This window comes from Neovison vison, chromosome X, assembly GCF_020171115.1.
Source record: "Neovison vison isolate M4711 chromosome X, ASM_NN_V1, whole genome shotgun sequence".
In the NCBI taxonomy this organism is placed as follows: Eukaryota; Metazoa; Chordata; class Mammalia; order Carnivora; family Mustelidae; genus Neogale; species Neogale vison.
This window is the reverse complement of record NC_058105.1, coordinates 20,738,900-20,748,864: the sequence shown is the minus strand read 5'-3', so window position 1 is coordinate 20,748,864 and position 9,965 is coordinate 20,738,900. Positions and strand designations below refer to the sequence as shown.

At 48.1% G+C, this 9,965-nt stretch overlaps 1 long non-coding RNA gene across 1 annotated transcript; it reads left to right on the top strand.

Moving 5' to 3' along the window:
* Positions 1-4,257: 4,257 nt before the first annotated feature.
* Positions 4,258-6,497, top strand: LOC122897155. The gene is made up of 2 exons (XR_006382475.1): positions 4,258-4,378; positions 5,690-6,497. It is a non-coding gene; the product is annotated as an uncharacterized LOC122897155 (long non-coding RNA).
* The last annotated feature ends 3,468 nt before the right edge of the window (positions 6,498-9,965 follow it).

Below are 9,965 nucleotides of genomic sequence, written 5' to 3'. Positions count from 1 at the left end.
GGCTCCCCGCTGAGCAGAGAGCCTGATGCGGGACTCGATCCCAGGACCCCGAGATCATGACCTGAGCCGAAGGCATCGGCTCAACCCACTGAGCCACCCAGGCGCCCCCAGGACCTGTATTTAACTCCTCAGATGAAGTCATGACATTTTTGAGTCCAGGACCTGTATTTAACCCCTCAGATGAAGCCGGTGACATTTTTGAGGTGGTCCAGGACCTGTATTGATGAGATGACCGGCATTCGTTAGATACCCACTGTCATCATTGTCATCATCTATCCTTTAGTGGGTCCTTGTTACATGTCAGGAGCTGATGCTTTTTTTATATTACCTCATTTAATCTGCACAAGAGCTCTGGGAGAAAGATGCTATTGGGTTGAGCCAATATCAAATTGGCGATATTCCACCTTTCTTAACTTACCAAATAGCATTTTCATACGGCTCAACCTGATACTGCCATTCCTCCCTTGGAGCTGAGGGAACCAAATTTCAAGGTGAAGTCCCTCACCTATGTTTGACTATGTAGTGAGTGGCAGAGCCCGGAGGTGAATGTCCATCTGACTGCGGAGGCCGGACGACTTCCCTCGCACTGCTCGCTTCCACCAGCCGTGAACTTCCCGCTTTGTGGGTCCACGGAGGCCAAGACGTCAGACAGGGGGCGCCTGGCTAGGGTTTCACACGCTCTTTCGCTCTTTGCGTGACATTCAAGATGAGCTGGCTTGGCCTGCAAACGTTAGCCTTTTAGTGGTCATGTTTTCAATTTCTTTTCCTTCGCTCTGTCCTCCAGAATTTACCTCTTCCCCTGTGTGTGCACGTGCACTCTCTCTCTCTCTCTCTTTCTGTCTCTGCCTGTCTCCTCCCCCCCACCCTCAAGTGAAGAGCCAAGCAGCTGACTCACACACCACACCACAGTCGCCCTGACTCTGCTCACGTAGGCTCAGCCTCCGGAGACCCCCCACTAGCCTGAGCGCTGTCATTTGGCTCCCAGAGAAGCCGCTGCATTTTCCCCACCACGTGGAGATGGCTGGACGGAGTGCTGTTGCCCTGGGGAAAACAACAACAAGAGGTTGGCAGCAGCTCAAGTCTGAGGTCAAAGGTGACACAGGGCATCTGAGACACCATAGGCAGCAGTCAGGCAAGTCCGGCTAGCTGAGACTTTGGGCCTTAGGCAGAATTGGCAGCGGGTGGTACAGACTTCAGTCCTGCGCCTTGTGAGCCGCCTGCTGGAGCCATAGGCTTGGCAGGTGTTGGGGGCTGGGAAAGTGTGATACCAATGCAAGAGCATGGCCTGGGGTGGAGCTGGGTAAAGGATGGAGACCAGGGCGCTGTAGATTTGGGCAGAGACTCAGACATCAGGCTGGCACGAGCAGCCAGGCTGGGGAATGGAGGCAGAGGCTGGGAGTTCAGGCAGACCCCCATGATGTTCCGCCTTGAAATGAAAGCTGGTGGTTGGTAGGGGAAGTCAGGCTGGCTGAGAGGTGGTCTGGGGCTACAAGTCCTGGGCCATGGGAGGAGAGAGGAAACCACAAGGGCTACCTCTAAGGACCTTAAAAGCCTTTCCTGGAATAACTAGAAAGAAAAGCAGACTGCCCCCAGGATCTTCATAAAATATAGCTCAAAGGCTTGTCTTCCTGTTTCTTCTCTCATGTGGGGGCCGGCCGAGATGCCTCAGAGCATCCTGGGCCAAAAGTTAGGAGGCCTGGCTTCTAGTCCATCCTTGCTTCCTGGAGACTTCCCCTTTCTGGGCTTCAGTGTCCCCGTCTGTATTGGTGATGAGGCAGGAGAGGGAGAACGAAGTTATACTTTCTGAACTTTGTCGGTCTGGAGCACTTTCTTGAAACAAGATCTGAGGTGGCAGCTCAGCATGTGAGGCAGATGAAAACAGAGCTGCTCAAGCCCCTTCCTCCCCAGAGGATTCCCCAGAACCTTCATGGCACCTCAGATCACTATATTAAGGTTTTTTTTTTTTAATTAAATTCAATGAATTAACATATAGCATATTATTAGTTTCAGAGGTTAATTTCAGTGATTCCTCAGTTTCATATCACACCCAGGGCTCATCCCGTCACGGGCCCTCCTTCATGCCCATCTCCCAGTTCCCCCATTCCCCCACCCCCTCCCCTCCAGCCACCCTCAGTTTGTGTCCTAGAGTTCAGGGTCTCTCATGGTTCACCTCCCTCTGATTCCATTTTAAAGGGTTTTAGAGATCACCCAGTTAGGACACTGGTCCTGTCTTGAGCCTGCGCCAGCATGCCCTGGAGGGCCACATTGTTGGGCACCCCCCACCGGGGTTTCTGATTTTGTGCATGTGGGATGGGGCTGAGAACCTACATTTCTAACAAGTTCGCAGGTGATGTTGATGTTACTTGTCCAGAGACCAAACTGTGAGGACCACTGGGCCATGTTACAGCTGCAGGCCTCTCTATGATTCATGCCACATCATTCAATATTTACATTAATCTCCCTCAGATATATTTTCGGTGACATTCAGGCATGGGCGAGCACGTGGCATCGAGCCTGGCACAGAGCTCTCAGTCAGAGCTGGTAGGACCGAGTTCTAAATGTCCTGCCTGTACGTCTCTTGAAGAGTAAAACCATGCTAGTGACTGGTCAAGGGACAGACGGAGGCCGAACCCTTTCCTTTAATGAATTTACAGTCTGTCAGGTCACTCTACCCCCCGGGAAATAACACCCCCGCTAATTCCACCAATAGAGGTCATTTCATGTTAAACATTATCTTTTCCAGACGTTCTCTTTTTTCCATGTAAACTCCCTGGCAAAGGGGTAGCAGTTTGGTCCCTGACCCTTCAGAGTTTCTATCCTCTTGGATTTCTTCCAGGGCAAGAAGAAATCTTACCTTCACCACTTACCTGCACCACTCTTCCCAGCATCCCCCATGGCTCCTAGCCCACTGCCTGGCAGAGAAGGCAGTTGTTACAAGTTTGCCAAATTGAATAAAGGAAGCACTAGAGCCCCTCCTGGACCCCGCTTCCCCCAAGAAGGGCACCAATCCTCCTATCATGGCGGGCTCAAAGTTCCCAGTCCCGGCCTCTGGTCAAGGCTGCTCGCTTGAGGACATTGGAAAGGACGAAGGCGGGAAGGCAGATGCTTCTCCAGCCATAATCACCTGGCACTGCCGCCCCGGGGATTTTGTGAACTAGCTCCAGGAATGTATGAGGCCTCCCGTTCCCCACATCCTCTTTTCCAGCCTCGCCACTTTCTTGAATAAATTGGCACTGACCCTGATGACAGACTTGATCATGTCCTTTTGCTTCGTGATTGTGTTAAGTGACTGCCAAAGGCCTGTTCCTGAACAGTCAGCACATTCCTCAGGACAGCGAGTGGGAGCCCATCTGCTTCCTTTCCTTTATTGTGCTATTTTAGCTTCAATTTCCCATTTGGACGGGAGCGTCTTCCAGCCGGTGGGGAAGGGGAGAGGGTGGGGAGGAGTGCCACAGTTTTCCTTCATTTTTTTCATTTATCTTCCTGGTTTCTCTGGAAATAAATCAACAATAATCATCTTACATGCCAGGCAATATTCTGAGCTCTCCACATGTGTTCACACGCTTAATCCCAATAACATCACTGTGAAGAAGGTACAACTATGATCTTCATTTCCCATGTGGGGAAACTGAGGCATGGAGACAAAATGCCTTGCCTAAGGTCACATAAATATGTACTAGAGTTGGGATTGGACCCAAGCAGGTCTGGCTCTGGACGCTGAGTTCTTCCTCATCAGTGATACCACCTTGCAGAGCTTGGATTCTTGAGGCCCTCGACCTGGGCCCAGTGATATCTGAGGTCATGGCCTCTTTCCCTCTTAGCTGTCAGCAGGACCTAAGGCCACGTGCATTAAAAATGGAATTCCTGGGGCGCCTGGGTGGCTCAGTGGGTTAAGCCGCTGCCTTCGGCTCAGGTCATGATCTCAGGGTCCTGGGATCGAGTCCCGCATCGGGCTCTCTGCTCAGCGGGGAGCCTGCTTCCTCCTCTCTCTCTCTGCCTGCCTCTCCATCTACTTGTGATTTCTCTCTGTCAAATAAATAAATAAAATCTTTAAAAAAAAATAAAAAAATAAAAATGGAATTCCTTGCACAACACGAGGTGTTCCCCATCCCTTGCCAATTATCCACTCATTTAACGTCTGAGCTCCTAAATCCTAGGCCAGCAGGAGAATGTGGACTCTACCCTGGGGCTAGTTGCACGGGGCTGATGTAATAGTGGGAATCGAGTACTCACTGTGTGCTCTTCTCTTTAGGCATCACCTCAACGTCTCACGGGAACCCCCAAGCAGGTTTCAAGGAGGAACTGAGGCTCACAGAGCTCCCAGGCGACCACAGACCTACCACTAGGGCGCTTTGTCGCTACGCTAGACGTTAAATAAGTACGTAGCATTCACTGAATGTTGGGTGGTAGCAAATATCCTCTTGCATTGATTCATTCAACCTTCACAGAACCCTCCGGAGTAGGTACATTGGTTACCCTTATTTCCTTGTCTCACAGATGAAGAGCTGAGGCATGGGAAGGTCAAGTAACTGGCCCAAGGACACACAGTCAGGAATTCGTAGATCTGGGATTTGAACCCAGACTGTTGACTTACACTGTTGAACCTCTGATGTATGGTCTTAACCACTGCACTAAGCTACCCATTGGCACTGAGGCCACCTCAGGACTCTTGAGAGGCCATGTTACCATAACCCTCACCTCTTCTTCGCCATCTCTCCCTGCTACTCCAGGTGTATTTCCAAATAACCATATCGGGAGGCTCCGACGTCAGACAGTATGGGGTTCAAATTGCAGCTCTGCAATTCACTAGCCATGTGATCTCTCTCTCTCTCTCTCTCTCTGGGTGTGCCTCAGTTTCCTGACTTGTAACACTGTGATAATAATGATAATGACCTCGAGGGTGGTTGCAAGCCTTTAGATCAAGTAGGGTAGATTTCCCCAGCCCCACCACCACCTCCTCTCCTCTAGGCCAGCTCCAGCATCCTGCAGGGGGAAGTGGTGCTTCACGCCCTTACACTTATCAGCCTCACCCTCCGTGTCTGTCTCTTCCTGTCCCAAATGAAAGACAGCCTTCAGTTACAGAGTCCCTGGGCTTTTCAAATCTTGTGATTACAATTCCTCCCAGGAGATCAGAGAAACCCATTTCCCTAGCATTCTAAGCAGGAATTCTATTGTCATTTGGTAACTCAAACATGGCCAAGGTGGCCCAGCCCATCTCCTTTCCTCCCCACCCTTGGTATAGGGAAAGAAGAGACACTTCACGGAAGCATACTCAGCCGCGTGCCATGGCCAGAGTCTTCCAGAGAAAAACTCACAGCAAGGAAAGATACCCCTTTCAAATATCTATTCGGAATCTGAGAATGTCTTGTTACATCAGTGACTGTGGGGGCAAACTTCTCCTTCCTGCCTTCTTTACAGAAAGTGACTAAGTAAAAAAAAAAAAAAAAAAAGAAAGTGACTAAGTACTGTGCAGGGAATATGAATTATCCGCTATCTTTCCCCCACCTTCCTCAATGTCTTTGTATTATAATTCTAGCCTTCTCTAGTTGTGTAGTGTCTTGTGTCTTTAACTCAGTGGGCTGAACACAGGGCTACCTATAAGCAGACAAGGCAGTCAGGATTAGAAAGTTCTTCATTCCCAGTCGGAGCCCTGACCCTGGCCTCTGACTGTCCTTATCCTTCTTCACAGGCTCAGTATGAGATTGCAGGATGAGGCAACTGAAACCTAGAGAGAGAAAGCGACTTGGACTGCATCACACAGAAACAATCCTCCAGTCCAGCCATCTCCTGACCATGAAATTTCAGCCCATGTTTTTTAACCACAGAAGACAGACTGCAAGCATGTGCATATATCAGTGCAAAAGGATCCCTAAGACTAAGGTTCCAACTTAAGGACAGGTGAGGGGACAACACATTTTTGTCTCCGAGGGAAAGCCCACTGTTCCAGTCTTCCTAGAGTGCTGGGGCTGTTTAAAAGAATGCTTGCCTAGGGAGAATGATTTGAATGATGACAGAAATCAATAAATTCTTACTGAATATAGTCCAACCTCACTTACTCAAACTAATGGAGGTAGCCCTTCAAGTTAGCAAACCATTTGTATTGTAGGTTACTTGTAAAGAAATGAAGCTTTGTTGCTTTGAATAATTCACAGTTGCTCCAAGTAGGCTAACAAATTGTAGCCTAATCAAGATTTGCCTTAATGAAAAAAAAAAAGAATCTCCAGCATCAATCAATTTTATGCAAATGGTGCTTCCAAAGGAGTGACAAAATTTGCTGCCTAGAGTATGGAAATTCTGTGAGTGCAAGGAGTCCATTTATGCGATGGCTTTTTCTGCCAAAAGTGGGCTAAGTAGGGCCAGGTAGGACCCAAGCCTACTTGTGGTACTCATGAGTGTCTTCTGAGTTAGGTTTTACTGAAAAAGGAAACGATCAGAGAGTGACCTTAGATGTAGCAGGTGCAATCTGTCTACTGATGGAATAAAAGATGGTTTTGGAATACTGTCACTTCCTTTCATTTTTTTTTGCTAAAAAGACATTAGACCAAAAAAAAAAAAAAGTTACCAAGGCAAGTCTAGTACCTCAGTGTTTTGTCAAAACCCGGAACAAACATTACGGGGAAAAAAATCTGAAGGTCGCGGAAGGGAAATAAACAAGAAGAGTAAGTAAAGCATGAATCATCTGTTACCACCTGATGGCTCTTTAAAAATAAAAATAAAACCATGGCAGGAAATAGAGTCCATGCCACAGCTTGGCATTTCGCTAGAGGACCTGGCACAGACTCTGCTCTCTTCTATTTCACAGAAAGAATTGGTTTTTGGCTTCTGACTTGGTTTGCCTTTTTCCTCAAGGCCTCACAGAGCTCAGGGTTAGGTGGTGCTTGTCCAGCATTGGTGCCCACTTCTCTCTTGCATACTCGGAGGGAAGGTAGGAGAAGTGCACTTCACCTCATTTCCCAAAAGCTTAGAAGTGGCTTACGACAAGAAGAAATGACAAAATAAAAACAGAGAGTCACGACCAGGAGAAACATCAATGGGACTTTTAAAACTCAAGTGTAAAAAAAAAACCTCAACGACCATGTAGAGGTGAACTACAGGGAGCTTAAAAAAAAAAGCAGAATTGAGATTCAACTAAGCTCAGTCCAACGACCCCATCTCCTGAAAGAGCACATGCTCCCCAGATGGACCTACCTGTAAGTGTGATCTTGAGCCAGATATCTAACTTCTCTGAGCCTCAGTTCTTCATCTGAATGATGGGTCTAATATTAGATACTATTTATACCATAGAGTGTTATGAGGATTCCATGTCTGTAAACCATTGATTCCCACTATCTGGCAGAGATAGTAATGGTAGATATGGTAGTAAATGGTAGATATGAGAAGATATGAAGACAACCTCATTACGAGATACAAAGCATTTGCCCATGATGGCATCTTGTTTGATCCTCACACCAGCCAGGATTTGGGCCCACGATTACAGGGAGGAAGAGCAGAGGAAGGGGGCAGTCTTTACTGGAAAGCTTCCGTCAGGAGGTGGTAATTCTAGTTGGATCTTCTGCAGGACAGGTAGGACATGAGCAGATGGATCTGAAGTACAGATTAGGAATGAGACGGCAGTGTGTAGGAACAGTAAGAAGACCCTCCTTACTAGATCAGGGGGACAGGTGAGAGATAAGTGTAGGGAGGGGAAGACAGCGCAGGATGGGCTCACGGAACTGCTTGGCTCTAGCCAGATGGCGAAGGAATTTGGACCGCATTTGACAGGAAATGGAGAGTCATTGAAGGATTTTGAGCAGGTTGAGCCGGGGAAGGATGTGATATGTTGAAAGGGATGTTTTCAAAGGTGGAGTCTGTCTGCTGCTGTCTGCTCTGTGCAGGCTGTGGTGGGGGGTTGGGAGGAGGCAGAGACTGGCAGACCAGCTGCAGTGACCCAAGGAAGGGACAGATGGTGAGAGCTCAAGCTAAAGTAACAGGGAGGGAGAAGACAGGAGAATGCATAAAGGGACATCGGAGAGGCAATGATTTACAATCAATGCAATTTCCTTCTGGACTCAAAATTCCATGAAGACGAGGACTGTGCATACCTTGTTCATCCCTGTGTCTGCCAGGATCGAGCAGTGTTTGGCACACAGTAGGTGCTTAGGAAATGCTGATTGAATGTGTTCACGCATGCCTCCGTGCAGGCAAGCACTGAATAAGAGTAAGAATGGTTGTTCGGTCAACAACAAGCAATAGTGCAAGGAAAACAAAATAGAGAACTACTCCCAAAATCTCATTGCCTTAACTTTCTTTCACTGTCCCTGGACCTACACTGGCAGGGTAGTGTCACTGGTGTAGGAAGTGACACTGGGGTAGGAAGACAGCCCAGAAGAGAGCCAGAGCAGGCTGGGAAAGATGACCCCCAAAGCAGAACACAGATAGGCATGAATGTTCTGTGGGAAACTCATCAACCACACATCCCCCACATAGTTCACACAAGACAGGAACACCCCAAATCAGGTCAATTATGAGTAAGAGGAGGTCTTTTCTTAATGGGGGTATTTACCTTAAAGAGAATTAACTGAGAATCCATTTGAAGTAGCAAGCTGCCTTGCTCTTATATATAATTTGGGACCAGGATTTGACTTACCAAAACTGTGCTTCCATCCAATACAGTGTACGGTAATGATTAAAAACAAACAAACAAACCTGATTTTGGAGTCTAAAGACCTAATCCTGGGTCTTGTGTTTAATAGCAGAGAATATAGCAGTTAATAGCATAGGAGCTGGAGTCAGGCTGGGTTTATACCCTCGTGTACCTTGGACAAGTGGCTTAGCCTTTCTGAGCTGCCGTTTCCTCACTGTAAAATGTGATGATACAACATCCAGTTCGGCCTCGTAAGGTTATTGTGAGGACTGAGTGGGGTAATGTATGTAATGTGTTCAGCAGTACCCGTAAGGTTTTGGTAAGTGTTGATTTTACTTTGAATACTGCCTATATGACCTTAGACTAGTCATTTCTCCTCTCCTGGGCCTTAGATTCTTCCTGAGCCTGAGGCTTTTCTCATCTGGACCTTAGAGACATGTTCCTCACCTGTACTACAAATTCATCATCTAACACACCGAAGTGTATACACCCTCTAGGGTCCCCAGTTGATAATTCTGCCCTTAGAAGGACATTGGGACTCCAAAAAAGAGAGAAGGCCCAAACACACACAACACTAGGATAGGTGTGTTTTCTTTAATATACTTTATAAATATCGCAACTCAGTCACCAACCACCCCTAAATTCTAGCCCCTCTGCCCCTCCCAAGCCACCCTACTTCCATAATCCTCTTCATCCCAGCCGCAAGGGAGAGAAAGCCCAAGAGTACTCCTCTACTCTGGACAGCTTCTCCAGCCCGCCCTGCATTTGGAATTAGGACCCTAAGTTCTTCCTTTAGGTTTCTCTTCCCCATCCCCCCCACCCCTACACAACCCAGGGACCTGCAGTCACACCAAGCTCTGCTGCCCTCTGCTGTCTGGATCCAGATATGCTGGCTCCAGGTAGGGGAAGTCCGCTTCCTTCCGCGCACCTCCCAATTTCTGCAGCCCCATTCTGCCTCCCTGACCTCAGGGAGAAAATGCGGTGTCTCCTCACCACCCACACTCTCCCCTAATCAACACAAACGTACACACAGTGGGCCCTATTCAGACCCAACATAACGAAGCCACAGCAGACGTGGTCCCCGAGTGTGGAGCTGTCATCTTCGGCAAAGAAGGTGAGTTTCTAGAGCCAGCCGGTCTCAGTCTCCTTCTTCAACAGCCCCCAGTCGTTTATGGAGCATCTGCTGTGTGCAGGGCACGATGCTAAGTGTTGCACCTGCGTTATCTCACCGAATCATGGCAATGGCCTTGCCAATTATTCTTATCTTACAGATGAAATGAGACTCAGAGAAGTGAATGTCTTACCTACGGTCACAGAGCTAGTGAGTGGCAGAGATGTGATA